We start from the raw sequence: 17044 nt of genomic DNA, 5'->3' as shown, positions 1-17044 counted from the left end.
CAAAGAAGCTGCTGCAAGGTACACCAATGAGACCTTCAAGAGTATCATCGAGGAGGGTGGGTACCAACCAGTGCAAGTCTTTAATATGGATGAGACCAGCTTGTTTTGGAAGAGAATGCCTAAACGGACCTACCTCATGAAGGAGGAAGCCCGAGCCCCTGGATTGAAGGCTTATAAGGACAGAGTAACCTTTGTTATGTGTGGAAATCCTGCTGGGTTTATGATCAAGCCAGCCCTAATCTACAAGACCAAGAACCCCAGAGCACTGAAGCATAAAAACAAGGACCAGCTACCAGTCCATTGGATGCATAACACTAAGGCATGGATGACTAAAATCCTCACAACTGAGTGGTTCCATAATTGCTTCATCCCAGCAGTCAAGGTCTACCTTGCCCAACTTGGCATTGATTTTAAGGTGCTTCTGCTGACAGATAATGCAGGAGGCCACGCCATGGATCTATCGTATGAAGGAGTGCAAGTTGAGTTCCTTCCACCCAACACCACGTATTTAATTCAGCCCAAGGACCAGGGTGTGATACGAGCATTCAATCTTGTCGAATCCATGAACAATGATGAAAATTTCAATTTGAAGGACTACTGGCGTAATTACACCATTGCAACCTGTCTGGAGAACATACAAAAGACCCTCAAAGAGATGAAGGAGACTGTGCATGCCTGTTGGAAGAAGCTTTGGCCAGAAATTATTCAAGATTATGAAGGGTTCTCTCCTGACAATGTTCATCATTCAGCTGTGGACAAGGCAATTAGGCTGGCGAAGTTGCAAGGAGGTGAAGGTTTTCAGGATATGACCCAGGACCACGTCAATGACCTAATTGAAACCCATTCAGCTCCACTAACCGATGAGGATCTGACAGAACTCACCAAGTCAGCGAGTGAGGAGGAAGTGGAGGAACAGGAGGAGGAGGAAGAAGATGAAGGCTTGTCAATTGAGCGCCTTGGCAGGGTCATGCGTACGGCCAATGACCTGAAATAGATGTTAGCTGAGTGGGATCCTGACATGGTTCGTTCACTGCAGTTCCAAAACAGCATTGATGGAGCCATCCAGGTGTACAAGAACCTCCTCGCCCAAAAGAAGAAACACGCCCAGCAACTGCCTATAACTATGTTCTTGACAAAACAGAAGAAGGCCGCATCCACCCCAAGTACCTCCATGTAGAAGTGGAGGTTCTGGAGCAGCAAGAAGACGACCCACCTACACCTGAAAAAGCACCTACTGAACCTGCGCCTTCAGAAGAACAGTAGCTGCTCTTATTTGCTTATTTGCTACTTATAGTCATCTTCTTTTCTGAGTACAGTACATACAATACTGTACTGTACTCTATTTTTTACTGTACAGTATATTGTTAACACAATATTTTTGTGTTTTAAAAATAGTCTTGCTCTCTCTCTCTCTCTATCTTTTATATCTTTCTATTGCATAAAAGTGTGTTTAACCACTTGCAGACCGGACCATTTTGCTGGTCAAAGACCAGACCCTTTTTTGCGATTCGGCACTGCGTCGCTTTAACTGACAATTGCGCGGTCGTGCGACGTGGCTCCCAAACAAAATTGACGTCCTTTTTTTCCCACAAATAGAGCTTTCTTTTGGTGGTATTTGATTACCCCTGCGGTTTTTATTTTTTGCGCTATAAACAAAAATAGAGCGACAATTTTGAAAAAAACGCATTATTTTTTACTTTTTGTTATAATAAATATCCCCCAAAAATATATAAAAAAACGTTTTTTTCCCTCAGTTTAGGCCGATACGTATTCTTCTACATATTTTTGGTAAAAAAATCGCAATAAGCGATTATTGATTGGTTTGCGCAAAAGTTATAGCGTTTACAAAATAGGGATAATTTTATAGCATTTATATTAATAATGTTTTATTATTTTTTTTTTTACTAGTAATGGCGGCGATCAGCGATTTTTATTGTGACTGCGACATTGTGGGGGACCCATCGGACATTTTTGGGACCATTGTCATTTATACAGTAATCACTGCTATATAAATGCAGTGATTCCTGTGTAAATGACACTGGCAGTGAAAGGGTTAACCAGTGGCTGGCAGTGTAGGGGTTAAGTGTTCCTAGGGGTGTGTTACTAACTGTGGGGGGGTTGGGCTTTCATTTAGTGAACATTGATCTCTGCTCCAATCGCATGGAGCAGAGATCAGCGTCACTAGTTGCTAGGCAGATGGAGAAATGTTGTTTACACAGCATTTCCTCCATTCGGCCGCTCCGTGAGACGATCGCGGGGATGCCCGCGGCGATCGAGTTCGCAGGTCCCGCGACCGGACTCACGGGGGTCCCGACCAGCGCGGGAGAGTGCCGCCGGCGGCGCGCTCCCGATGGCAGGGCGGCATTGAATATTGGACGTACTTGTACGCCAATATGCCTGCCCGTGCCATTCTGTCGACGTACACCGTCGTGCGCTGGTCGGGAAGTGGTTAAAGACCTTTAAATGCTATTAAAAAATTAACAAAACATGCCTAGGGTGTATTTAAATAGGGTTTTTTTATTTCGCGGTTTTTCACGTTTTGCGTTTGGGTTCGCAACGGAACCCCTGCGATGGAGGGGGGTTTACTGTATATCACATTGGTAATCTTAATACAGCGTGCCAATTTATTTGTTATTATATATTTATGCTCTCATGAGATTGTGATCAATGCCAGCAGATGTATAAATTAAGAAGGTTCTGAGTCATTTGCTTGGTTTGCGTGCAAGCTTATTCAGTTTATCCCCTTATATATGGAGTGAGATGTACAGTGGAGAAATATATGAATCACTGTGTGAATAAAGTCTCTTGGGAAAAAAGCACTATTTGACCCACTTTAACAACAAGGGGTCCTAATATCTAGTGATTTCTCGTGGAGTCTTTCACTGATGTGGGCTATGGATATCGCATTTGAAAAGGATCACTAGTAAAACACAATGGGGTTTATTTACGAAAGGCAAATCCACTTTGCACTACAAGTGCACTTGAAAGTGCAGTAGCTCTAAATATAAGGGGTAGATCTGAAATGAGGGGAAGCTCTGCTGATTTTATCATCCAATCATGTGCAAGCTAAAATTCTGTTTTTTATTTACCTTGTCCCCCTCGGATCTACAGCGACTTTACTACCAGGTTCACTCTCAGTGCAAAGTGGATTTTCCTTTCATAAATAACCCCCAAAGAGGCGGTATGAAGCATGTTGTTACATGATTGACAGCAGTGGGAGATTTGATTTTTTTTCTTTTCAAAAATTTTTATTAATGCAAGGTACATACAACACAGAGAAGTTTACAATTCGTCTTGCACAACATTAAGAAAAAATAATAACAGATAGTACCTAAATCTGCATCAAGTTGTAATAGTGGTGACATAAAAGCCATGTAATATAATATACAGCTTCTTGAGAACAAATATTCTCATGGTCTGACCTTTAAAGTGTATAGAAAACGTGAACATCTTAAACAAAGGCCAGGATGTTAATATTCAAAAGGAAAGCAGAACATCTAATTTCGTGTTTGCAAACAAATACTAAACATACAAATCATAACTGGTTATACCCAGGATCATCACTAGGGTGAACCTTTATCACAGTTGGGTACATCCTTAAGACAGAAATCAAAGTACAAGCCGAAAAGAGTAGATGAAGAAAGGGAGAAATGAGAAAAAGAAGGAAAATAGAAGGGAAGAGATGAGAGAAGAAAAGTGGAAGAGGGGGAGAGAGATGGCAGGATGGGATCGTAGAGGAAGTGAAAAAAAGAGGGATCAGAAGGGTGGGTAAGTCGGCCGGCCGGTTCCTAAACAGCTACCAAGGATCAGGAATAGGTTGTTATTCAGGGGGGGCTGGGATTTATGGTACTAGTAACCGATGGTCAAAATGTGGGGGTAAGTAGTGATCGACCCACGGTTGCCAAATCTTGGTATGTCTAGGGACAGTATCTTTAACAGTAGCTTCAATTTTACTATGTATCATTGCTTGCGTAACTCTATTCTTAACTTCAGTCAAACGCAGAGTAGATGTCTTCCATGCTTTAGCTATTGTTTGTTTAGCAGCGGTGGTGACCTGCAGAGCAAGGCGTATCTGGGCCCTGGTGAAAGAATCTGGGTAAAAATTGAGAAGGGCTAATGCTGGATCAGGATCCAATGAACTGGTGAACAGAGTGGACAGAACCAAAAATACTTCAGTCCAGAAGCACTGTGCCACTGGACAGGTCCACCAAATATGCAAGTGCGTGCCCCTCTCGCTACAGCCACGGAAACAGTTTGGAGAATATGAAGGTAAAAACTTTGCAATTCTATCTGGTACTAAGTACCAACGCATGAGAACCTTGTAGCTCGCCTCTAGAGCCACAATGTTCGATGAGGAGAGTTTAGTGTGTAGCCATACATCAGACCAGTCGTTTTCATCGAGATTTAAGTTCAGGTCCCTGGACCAAGACTGCGCATATGTCGGGAGTGTTGACGGCTGGGAGGTAAGGTGTGAGTATAACTGCGATATTTGTCCCGGGGCATGTGGATCAGTATTGCATAATTTTTCAAATAACGTATATGTGTTCGTATCCCTAGTCAAGCCAATAGTCTGCTGTACAAAGTGCGATATTTGGAGATAGCGAAAATATTCATTATTCGGTAATTGTGATTGAGCTTGCAGGGAAGGGAACGATTTGACTGTATCCCTGGCCACCAGGTCACATATACGAGTTAGGTTTGCACATTCCCAAGCTCGGAATGAGGAAGGGGAGGTGTAGGCTGGATAGAACTTAGGGTGACCGATATAGGACAACAAAGGGGAGTGCGAGGAGATCAAATGAAACGGTTTACAGAGTTTATCCCAGAGTTTGACAAAGGTAGAGGTTATGGGGTTGGATATTGGGCCTCGGGACGCAGGGGGGAGCCAGAGAAGATTAGTTAGGGATATAGGGTGAAGATCTACTGCTTCAAGGCTCACCCAGATGGGGATTTCCACTTTAGCATGATAAAGCGTGGCTTGAGCAAGTTGGGCTGCGTGGTAGTAATGTTGGAAATTGGGTATGCCCAGACCACCGGCCCTATGATGGCGAAGCAAAGTGGGTCTAGAGATTCGTGGCTTCACAGGGCCCCATATGTAATTAAATACCCGGCCTTGGATTATGCGATGAAAATAAGGGGGAACCGAGATGGGAAGGACTCTGTATAAATAAAGAAGTTTAGGGAGTAGGGACATTTTGACCGCGGCAATACGTCCCATCCAGGATATGGAGAGGGGTCGCCACTCCTGGAGTAAGGAGGAGAGATGCCTCAACATTGGGAGGTAATTTGCTCGGAAGAGGTCCGCAGGATCCTCGGTTAGTTTAATGCCCAGATATGGGATAGCCGAACCAGACCATTGAAATGGAAAATTAGTCTTAAGAAGCGCCAAGGTGTCATCTGACAGTGATACATTAAGGGCTTTGGATTTTTTCTGATTGACTTCTAAGCCAGAGATTTTGGAGAATTTATCAAGGAGATTTATTAAATTAGGGATGGAAATGTGTGGAGAGGTGACAAACAATAGTGCGTCGTCAGCGAATAAGCATAGCTTATGAGTGATAGAAGCAACCTCTAGTCCCCTAATATCTGGGTGTGCTCTGATCAAAGCAGCCAGGGGTTCTATTGCTAAAGCAAAGAGTTGTGGCGACAGGGGGCACCCCTGCCGCGTCCCTCTTCGTATTGGAAAACTTTGGGAGTTAAACCCAGCGTATGTCACCAATGCTTGCGGGTCAGCATACAAAGACGTGATCCACTGTAGGAAGTGGGGGCCAAAACCCCAACGTTTCAAAATGAAGTGGAGATAGGACCACGAGACTGTATCAAACGCTTTTCTGATGTCTAAGGATAGGAGGTGCATGGGGATGGAGCGCGTTCTCGCTAGGTGTTGTAACAGGACTACTCGGCGAATGTTATCGCTAGCTTGCCTACGGGGGATAAAACCTACTTGGTCTTTGTGGACCAGATTTCCTATGATCAGATTGAGACGTAATGCCAAGATTTTAGATAGAATTTTTATATCTACATTTAGTAGGGAAATGGGTCGATAATTGGACCATTGGGTGTCATCTGAGTTGGGTTTAGGAATCATAACTATCTTGGCCAATAGAGAGTCTCTACCAAGGGGTTGCTGTCTCAATAGGGCGTTAAACGAATTTGCTAATAAGGGGGCCAGGATATCTGAGAATTTCTTATAATAACTGCTAGGTAAACCGTCCGGGCCTGGACGTTTGTGTGGCTTGAGCAATTTTATAGCTTCCAGTACTTCTTCTGTAGTGATTAAAGCATCAATGGAGTTTCTGGCTGTGTGGGATAGTTCAGGTAAAGACAGGTTCTGAAGTAGGGATTCGGCATGCTGAGGAGAGAACTGGGTTTTGTCTGAGTAAAGGTCAGCCAACTTCTCACGGAATTCGGCTAGAACTTTGATGGGGTTGCTTGTGTGGAAATTCTTAGCAGTTTTAAGTCTAATCGGCTTACGGATTTTATCTGGTTGTCTGAGACGTAGGGCCATAAAGGTATCCGGTTTATTAGCTTTGGGTTATATATCGTGTGACTAGACTTACGAAGAACCTTGTCTGCTGATTCAGCTAACAAAAGATCCAACTCCAATTTAGTTTTTTCAAGGATAAGCTTATGGGACTCTGTCGGTGAACTTTGGAACTGGAGGAAATGTGAGTGATATTCTTCTTCTAATTTTTGCTGTCTGATCTGTCGGTCTTTCTTAATATGTGTGGCTAGGGAGATGCAGTTGCCTCGAATTACTGGTTTATGAGCTTCCCAGAGTAGTACCGGGGAAATATCTGGGTTGGAATTATGTTGCAAATAGTCAGTGAGAGCAAAACGAATATCAAAGCAGTATGATTGATCAGTAAGGTGCGATTCGTTCATGTTCCACGACCTTTCCTTGGTTCTAGGGATCAATGAGGCGATAGTAGTGATTACAGCGCAGTGGTCAGTCCAGGGAATCGGACATATGTTGGACTGGAGTACAACTGGGAAGGATGCTATGGGTGTCAGAATATGATCAATCCTAGAAAACGAATTGTGAGGATATGAATAAAATGTGTAATTTTTTCTCAAAGGATTACACTCCCTCCAGGTATCTAGGAGGGAAGCCGAAAGGAACTGTTTCCGTAGCTGAGTCGAAAGGGAATGACCTTCAGGCGTATACGGCGATTTATCTATATGTGGTTGTAGAGTCAGGTTGGAGTCCCCACAAATAAAGAGTGTACCCCTACTGTGGGTCTTAATAACCTGTAAAAGGTGCGGAAAAAAAAGGGTTAGGGTTACCATTCGGGGCATAATAGGAAACCAAAGTGGTTTCAGTATCTTGGAGTAGGCCTACCAAAATGATATACCGCCCCTCTGGGTCTTTAATTTCTATTGTGGGTGTAAAAGGCAGAGAATGATGGAATGCTATCAGGACACCCCTTTGTTTAGAGTCTGCAGAGGCCGTAAAGACCTGAGGATAACGGGAGCTAAAAAACTTGGGTGTTTGGGAACCTGAAAAGTGCGTTTCCTGTAAAGCAACTATCCCAGCCTTCAGAGAATGAAAGTTTCAGAAGGCCTTAACCCTCTTACTGGGGGAGTTAAGGCCTTTGACATTAAGAGATAGAATATTCAGAGGGGCCAACGAGAGACAGGGTGAGAAAAACTATAAAATATTATGTAAGGAGTAGGAACCGACCGACCAAAAAGAGACAAAAGAAGTGGAAGGGAGGGGGGAAAGAAAGAGCAGAGAGAGGAGAGAGAGGAGAGAAGAGGAAATTCGTCTGCAGGGCAAACCATGAGATGACAGAAACAGTCTGATACCAAGACAGGTTGCTCGGCCAAACAATGCTCAGTCCCCGGGGTCCAACACAGGTGGCCCAGGAGAGAGCGCATTATGAGGGAGGGGAGCAGTGGCTATTCTCCACCACCGTCGGGACAGCAACTATACATAAACACTGCAATTTACAGAACCAGTAAAAAACCAAAACGAAAAAGGAAATAATATAAAAAATGAACATTAGGACTTATCTTAATGGACATGACACCCAGAGGTGTCGGACATAACAATAAAGTGGTATATAACACCCCACCAGGGCAGGAATGCAGGGGTCTTTGGATGTGCAGATGTATGGAGATGGGGAAAAGGGGGAAGGGGAGAGGGTTAGTCGGGAAGGGGAAGGATAGGCTAGAGAGGGGGGGAAAGGGAAAAAAGGGGGGGGACAGAGGTCATCAGGAAAATTGGGGAGGGATAGGGATAGGAACCAGAGGAGGCGAAAGCTGAGGAGGGAGGGCAAATGGGGAGCTGGTGGGTATATAGTAGATAGCTAAGAGGAGCTAACATCATCTACAAATGTAATTATTAGATCATGTATATAAAATAATCGCGGATATAGCCTTACATCACTGGACCAATATAGTGCAGGTGTGAGGCTCTTTTAGCATAGCAATAAAAAGTGAATCACAATACAAAGGAACAATATGAGAGTTAGGCTCCATGTAGGCACAGAGCCTCAGATCAAAAGAAAAAACGGATAGAAAGCAAAAGATTTCAATTTAGGAGTCGTCGGTGCTGAAGAACTTGAAAAAATAAAAATAAAAAGAAGAACAAACAAGAACAAGTACGTACGAAACAGCAGGTCGAAAAGATTCGGTGGAAGAGGTCCTCCGGAGTAGGGGACACCATTCATCTTCCGTTCGGATGTCCGAATCCTAGAGACCGCACAGGGAAATGTAAAAAATTTAGCGATAGAAACCTGAAAAAGAAAGGAGTGAAAATTTCCGAGCAGTTAGTTCAGCGCGGCGGGCGAGATTTGGGAGTAGAAGCTATGTCATCCGACAATCTGGCGGGGGTTCCCTTGCGGACAGACAACGGGCCAGGTTGGTTACGATGCGGCGTAGCTGAGTAGGGATGCGCTGCCGAACGTGCTGGAGTGCGGGGTAAGCTGGTCTCCGAGTGTAGGTCCGGACGAACTAGGTGAAGGCTTTCCAACAGGCGTTGCAACGATTCCGGGGTCGAGCAAGTGTGTTGCTGTCCCTGATAGGAGAATTGTATGGCAAAAGGGAACCTCCAGGTGTACTTCAATTGGTGATGAAGTAAGATCTGTAATTGTGGTTTCATGGCCCGGCGCTTGGTGATGGTGAGGGGAGCCAAGTCCGAAAACAGCTGATAAGTGTGGCCCTGAAATTGCAACGATTCTTTATTGTGTGCTGCAGTGAGTAGTTGTTCTTTCGTGCGAAAAAAATGCAGCTTAACGATGATATCCCTGGGAGGTCCGTCCGCCTGTCTGCGGGTCAATGCCCTGTGGATTCGATCGAATTCTAGACGTTCGATTGGTATGCCCGGGGCTAATTCCTGAAACATAGCCGTTACAAAGGACTGAACATCGTCAACAGTCTCAGGGATTCCTCTTATTCTCAGGTTGGCTCTTCGAGAGCGATTCTCGGCGTCCTCCCATCTTGAGAGGAGGGTGACATTCTCCTCTCGGAGGGCAATTTGCTCTTGGGCTTGCTCCTGTAAGGTAAGTTCAATATCGTCCATTCTGGACTCCAAGGCGGCTGTGCGCTGACCGATGTCACGTATCTCCCGCGAGAGTCTGTCGGTGATCTGCTCTGAGGTAACTTTCAAGGCTTTCTGTAACATGGCTTCCATGTGTTTAAGAAAGTCACTGGGGATCATACTCGATGGTAAAGAGGAAGCATCCGCGGGATCATGTATACTGTCCTCATGATCATTATCGCTGTCTGAAGTTTCGCGGCTGGGGGCAGAGGAAGCTCGCTGGATAGCAAGGGCCTTAGCCGCCATTTTAGACGAAGCACGGGCGAGGGCCTCCTTGATGGGTTTGGGTTTGTTCTTACCTCTGTGACCCGTGAGCACCATACCGTTTGATGCCAGGGTTTGCGAGGTAGAGATACAGTCCAATAAAACGAGTGTTGCGGGTCCGGTTCCGTAATTAGGTCCCGATACAGTGGTGGAGAGTGCAGAGCCTTAGCAGGATGCGACCGCCATGCTAGACTTCGCGCATGCGCCCCCCTGATTTTTTTTTTACTGTTTAAACTGCTGATCTCTCAATTGGGAAGTTGTGTGCAGTGGACCATATAACTTTGGCGCTCGGGTTTCTTTGTTGATTCAAAACTCTGGACACTTTATTGAGTTGAAGCACTGGCCTCTTCCTTGGTATTCAACTGTCACTGGTCACTTTCAGTATTTTTTTATTTTATTTACATGTACATTTAGGCGCTATTTTTGATGCTTGTTATTTATTTTTAGAGCAGGTGAATAATTATTATGTATACTCCTATGAATGCTGAATAATTATTTTACATGTATTATGTCCTAATGGCTACATCAAAGGGAAGTGAGTACCAACAGAAAACATGTAAATTAATCTATGCAAAACAGCCATCAAATAAAACTCTAATACTGGTTTACATATGCCATAGATCTGTTAATGTGCCATGAATAAATTACATTATAAGGCCTTATACACGCTGGATGTTTTTCCATCCCTCCTAGATGCCTTTCCTCCTGGCAGCAGTGTTTTTGGCAGAAAAAATATACCTGTAAATGTGTTTAACACATTTAGGCATGTTAAGCACTTGGGCGTTCATTTATTTCATGGACCAGAATAATAATTTATTATGGCTAGTGAAATTAATTCATGCATTAATGCTAAATGCCCCTAGCTTTAATGTATGTTTAGACGCATTTACAAGAGACAAGCTTTTTTCTGCCAAAATGCTGCTTCTCCTGGACTCACTGGTTGTGGGGTCTAGATCCCTTCCACTCTGGGGTAGAGTTGCCACCTCATCCCTTTAAACCCGAACACATATAAATTACACATGTTCTGAGGCTAATTAAATGCAGGTAAGGCACTAAGTGAGTTTAATTACCACCTTAATCAGCCACAGAACCTGTGTAATTAATATGTGTTCGGGTTTAAAGGGATGAGGTGGCAACTCTACTCTGGGGCTGTGACTGCATTCGCAGTAAAGCGTAGTTCATTTTAGCGGCACTTTTAACACCAAAGAGGGGGTTAAAAAGTCCTGTGTTGCGGTGCTTCAGAAGCGCTGCCTATTCATTCCAACGGTCAGGGCACTTTGGGAGCGCTAAATACAGTGCTCCCAATCCACCCCAAAGATGCTGCTTGCACGACTTTTTTGAATGTCCCGCAAGCGCAACACCTGAGTGTAAAAAGTCACACTTGAATGAATGGGAGATGGCTTTAGTAGAGGCTATTTCCAGCACTAAAGTGCCTGAAAACCACCCCAGTGTGAAAGGGGTCTAAATGCTTATGTGTGCATGGACACATTGGGGTTAATTTACTAAAACTGGAGAGCGCAAAATCTGGTGCAGCTCTGCATATAAACTAATCAGCTACCAAGTTTTTTTGTCAAAGCTTAATTGAACAAGCTGAAGTTAGAAGCCGATTGACTACAATTCACAGCTGCACCAGATTTTGTGCTCTCTAGTGTTAGTTAATCAACCACACAGGCTAACAAGCAGAGGCATTTAACCCTTGTTCACGGGTTTGAAATCGCGCAAGTTCAGCTGAACTTTCAAACTGTAATTTTAGTACGAGTTTGGGGGCATTTTGAAAGGCATCTGTGCAGGTTCATGCACAGATGTCTATTGAAATTGCCCAAAAAGTGGCCAAAAGTGGTGCAGGAAATATTTTAGGAAATCTGTGTGGCGCCGCAAAATTGTGGCATTGCACCGATTGGGACAGTGCCATTACTAGCAACAGGCTGTGATTTTGCATGGGATTTGAGATGTCAAATCGCACCGATATGAAGGGGCTTAGAGATAGAAAAAAATGTCAGACACCCCTAACAGCCATGTTAAAAATGTCCCGTGTGCATGAGGCCTAAGCCAAGTTTTTGACAGGTTTAATGACACCTGACTGTAAAATTCAATAGTTTGAATTCATGTAACTAATTTAAAAAATGTAAGGTTACATTGACCTGACAAAACCATAGAAGAAAACACTAAGCTGCATTGTCATGCACTACTTGCAAGATTTTTAGACTGATCATTTTTAAGTCTCCCAGTAATGACAGATATCAGGATTCATATGAACATGAGAAATAATGGCGTCTTCTGATGCTTATGGTAGTTACCTTGAGATATAACAATGAAGGTCTATTATTCTGTCAAGCTTTAAAAGTAATGTGTTTCAATGACCTTTAAATATACCAATCTTAAACATGTTCCTTCTTGCGCTGATTACTGTTATAAGGGCTGGCAGAAGGTTTCAAACAATAGCAAATCATCATCCAGGCTATGTTACACATTTGGAATTTCACATCCTGCCATGTCACCAATTAAACGAAGAGCTGCCAATGTAATTGTCATCTCTGTTAGTAAATCAGTAGAACTATAATGGAATTATTATTTCTTCTTAAACCTACAGCATCAGGTCTGTTTTGCAAAATAACTTAATGGCAATGCAGATATAGATGCAGTTTATTTCCTGGCACATTACGATTTTAAAAAGGGATTGGCAGCTTTTTTTCATAAGGTTTACATAAGGTTGTACTTCTGCACCTGTTTAGCTTTCCAAAACTCACTACAGATGCAAGAAGTGAAAAAACAACATCTCAATTCATATCACCTTATTGAACAGAGGCTGTAGAGCACACACTGGAATTTTTTATTTTTTTTATCTTTATATTTAATCATTGCAATAATTCAAGGGAATCCTGGTCCTTTGGGAAGTGGGATGATTAGCTAGAAAGATGGCCTGCTCTCCAAATGATATATACTGTATATAATGCATGCTGTTGCAAAGCCATTCACAGCTACCTGTATATCTGATGGCAAAAGTAGACCAGTCAATGTGTACAGCTCTTAAGTATTTTTACCTTGGATGTATACAGTGTAATTAAACTAAAGCTCATCATTAGGGATGAACCGAACACCCCCCGGTTCGGTTCGTACCAGAACTTTCGAACGGACCCCACGTTCGTTACGAACGTTAGAACCCCATTGAAGTCTATGGGACTCGAACGTTCGAAATGGAAAGTGCTAATATGCAAGATACTGTCCTAAAAAGGGTTTGGGGACCTGCCTCCTGCCCCAGGGGACATGGGTCAATGCCTAAAATGTTTTTAAAAATGGCCGTTTTGGCGGGAGCACTGATTTTACTGACAATGAAAGTGAAAAAAAAAAGTGAAATATTCCTTTAAATATGGTGCCTGGGGGGTGTCTGTAGTATGCCTGTGAAGTACCACGTGTTTCCCGTGTTTAGAACAGTCCCTGCACAAAATGACATTAAACGGAAATAACACCATTTAAAACTGCTTGCGGTTTTAATGTTATATCTGGTTCCTGCAATATGGTTGAAAATCATTGAGAAAAATGGCATGGGTAGCCCTCCCTGCCCATTACCAGCCTATTTGGGTCTTGTACGCATATTAAGGGGAACCCTGTACCCATATTAAAAAAAGGAAATGCGTGTGGCCCCCAGGCCCTATATACTCAGAATAGCAGTATACAGGCGGTGCAAACAAGACAGGGACTGTGTAGGTTTGTTGTGTTAAGTTGAATCTGTTTGTAATTTTCAACTGGTACATTTTTAAAGTGTAGCTCCAGTCAAAAAATCTATTTTTAAGCTTTTTGGAAAACATAGGGAAGGGTTATCACCCCTGTATAATTAGTTTTGTCGTCCATCTTTTTTCATCTCACTTGCTGCTGTCTCCTTGCGTTTGCAAGTAGGAGATGTTTGTAAGTTGGATGTTTGAAAGTAGGGGCCTGCCCTATATACTCTGCAGAAATGGCGGAACAAGGTGTTGGTTTTGCCACAACATTGTAAGCCCTCAAAGTGACTCTTGGTGGGCGCTGGAGCGCCCTGCTGTGAACGATTATATCAAGAATTGTAATTACATGCCATTGTTGAACAGTGGTAGAAAAATTGACCTTTGGTGGTTGTGGTGCTGGTGCCACAACACTATAAGTCCTCACCGTTACTCTGGGTGGGCACAGGAAGGGGCCCTCCTGTGAAATATTATATCAAGAATCGTAATTACATGTCCCTGTTAAACAGGTGCAGAAAAATTTGGCCTTAGGCACTGCTGCTGGTGCCACCACACTGCAACCTCTTCCATATACTCTAGTTTTTTTGCTGGAATTAGCCCTGCTGCAAAGCATTGCATCAAAAATTGTACTTAAACGCCCCTGTTAAACAGGGGCAGAAAAATTGGGCCTTAGGCTGAGGTGAATATCGCGGTGTATACTGCGGTCAGGGCACGCAGACAATAACCAGAAAACAGCAGAGATAAAGGGGTATATACAGATGTATACTGTGCTGTGCTGGAGGCACACACAACTTCCAATAACTCCTGCAGATGGCAAGTGGACTCAAATAGAGAACAGCTATGTAGGTGGATTATAGCAGTATGTACTGGGTACAGAGCACGCAGACAGCACGCACTATCTCCTAACACTACTGACTGCAAGCTCTATTATTAAAGATAGATCACTAACTATATAGGTGAGGTGAATATAGTGGTGTATACTGCAGTCAGGGCACAGACAACAACCACTACACAGCAGCAAGATAGGAAATCAGCCAAAAACGATCGGTGTGTACTGTGTTGAAGGTACACAGAACACCCACTGCTTCAGATGCCAACACACTACACGAGGCCGCCTCAATGGCGGCCTTATATAGTGTGGGGCGTGCACTACACAGCCTGAGCTATGATTGGCCACAGGCATCCTGCCTGTGGCCAATCATGGCTCTCCTCGCCGCTGGCGCTGCGATTGGCCAAGCATGCGGGGTCACAGTGCATGCTTGGCCAATCATGAGCCAGCAATGCACTGCGCCATCGCAGTGCATTGTGGGCCGTGAGCGCCACACGAATTTTGACGCGAACGGACCAAGAGTTCGGATTTCGCCGAACGGACGAACAGCCAATGTTCGAGTCGAACGTACGTTCGACTCGAACACGAAGCTCATCCCTACTCATCATGCTGGGTGGTAACCAAGTGATGTGGGCTACCACAATCAGAAAAACATTAGCCCATTATTACATTGTTATATATACATACAGCCTAATAATCGTTCCCCATATCTCATTGTGTGTTTGTTTGTTTTTTGCTTACTTTTTATTTTATGTTTCCCTGACAAAACCTGCACCATTTTATCTATTCTCTTGGGTTCCATTATGTAGTACACTTCCACCATTTCCCCTGTATCCTTGCTGATAATCAAGCACATTAGCAATTATCCAAGTCTTGGTTTAATTTATTGTTACTATGGGAGCATAGCAATTCAGACAAATGTCGTTTACACCTGTACTGATAAGGGCCGATTTTGATACCCACTGTGATGCGTTAAGTCACATGTGGTGTTTTAGAAACTCAATCATGGGTCAGCAATCTCACGATATTGCTGAGTCATACCATGAGTGCCAATAATAGAGCACGGCAGGAGGAAGTGTTAATTGACAGCATATTGAGCGTGCTGTGCCCGTGGGACAAAAAGCGCAGGAGCTGGTGACTTCACTACATTGAGGATCCAGCTTTTCTCCTGAAGGCCGCATTTCTAAGCAATATCAAAGACATATATCATATATCATGTAAGTATGTGAAAATTAGATAACATGGGGAAGACTTAGGAATTAATGTTTATTACCACTGTAAGATCAGAGGTAAAATAGTTCATAGTGTTTTTCAAAAACTATTTGCAATCCACTAAAAACACTAGTAAAATAAGGATTTTGCATTATTTAACCAGTTCCCGACCAGCGCACGCCGATGTACGTCGGCAGAATGGCACAGGCAGGCATATTGGCATAAAAGTACGTCCATTTTTAAATGCCGCCCTGCCATCGCATGCGTGCCGCCGGCGGTGCGCTCGCGTGCCGGTTGGGACCCCAGTGAGTCTGGTCACGGGTCCCGCGGACTCGATTGCTGCGGGGATACCCGCGATCATCTCACGGGGCGGCTGAAAGTGGAGATGCCGTTGTAAACAGCATTCCCCCCATTCTGCCTAGCAACAAGTGAAGCTGATCTCTGCTCCATGTGATTGGAGCAGAGATCAGTGTTCACTAACACAAAGCCCAGCCCCCACAGTTAGTAACAGGCCCCTACACTGCCACCCCCTGGTTAACCCCTTCACTGTCAGTGTCATTTACACAGGAATCAATGCATTTGTATAGCATTGATTGCTGTATAAATGACAATGGTCCCAAAAATTTGTCAAAAATGTCTGTGTCGGCCACAATGTGGCAGTCACAATAAAAATCGCTGATCGCCGCCATTAATAGTAAAAAAAAAAAAAATTATTAATAAAAATGCCATAAAACTATCCCCTATTTTGTAAACGCTATAACTTTTGCGCAAACCAATCAATAATCGCTTATTGCAATTTTTTTAACCAAAAATATGTAGAAGAATACGTATCGGCCTAAACCGAGGGAAAATATTTTTTTTATATATTTTTGGGGGATATTTATTATAACAAAAAGTAAAAAATTATGAATTTTTTTCAAAATTATCGCTCTATTTTTGTTTATAGCGCAAAAAAGAAAAAACGCAGAGGTGATCAAATACCACCAAAAGAAAGCTCTATTTGTGGGAAAAACAGGACGTAAATTTTGTTTGGGAGCCACGTCGCATAACCGCGCAATTGTCCGTTAAAGTGACACAGTGCCGAATCGCAAAAAGTGGTCTGGTCTTAAGGCAGCAAAATGGTCCGGTCTGAAAGTGGTTAATCAAAATGTGCTGTATTTATCTCATGAAACTGTTTGGTATTTTATCTCAAGCGACGTCATATACAGTTGAGAGGGATTAAAATACCTGTCAGTTTTTACTGCTCAATGTCTGTGCGCTATTAAGGGTATTCGCTCTCTATTGTTAATGTTTCTTCTTATCACTGAAAGTGAAAGGAACAGAGATTCACACATTTTAGGTTGACATTGAACACTATTAGTGGGGAAATCTTCCCATTGGGAAACAGATGGCAATTACATTAGCACCCTCCATTACTCTATCCAAAATGAACAAGAAAGATGTGTCCTTAGTTACATTTTAACCACTTGAGCTCTGGAAGGT

Source organism: Lithobates pipiens, unplaced genomic scaffold (genome assembly GCF_037356315.1).
Source record: "Lithobates pipiens isolate NorthernLeopardFrog02 unplaced genomic scaffold, aLitPip1_a1.2 Scaffold_18, whole genome shotgun sequence".
Taxonomy (NCBI): Eukaryota; Metazoa; Chordata; class Amphibia; order Anura; family Ranidae; genus Lithobates; species Lithobates pipiens.
The sequence above is the reverse complement of the archived record's forward strand: the minus strand, read 5'-3'. Positions refer to the sequence as shown.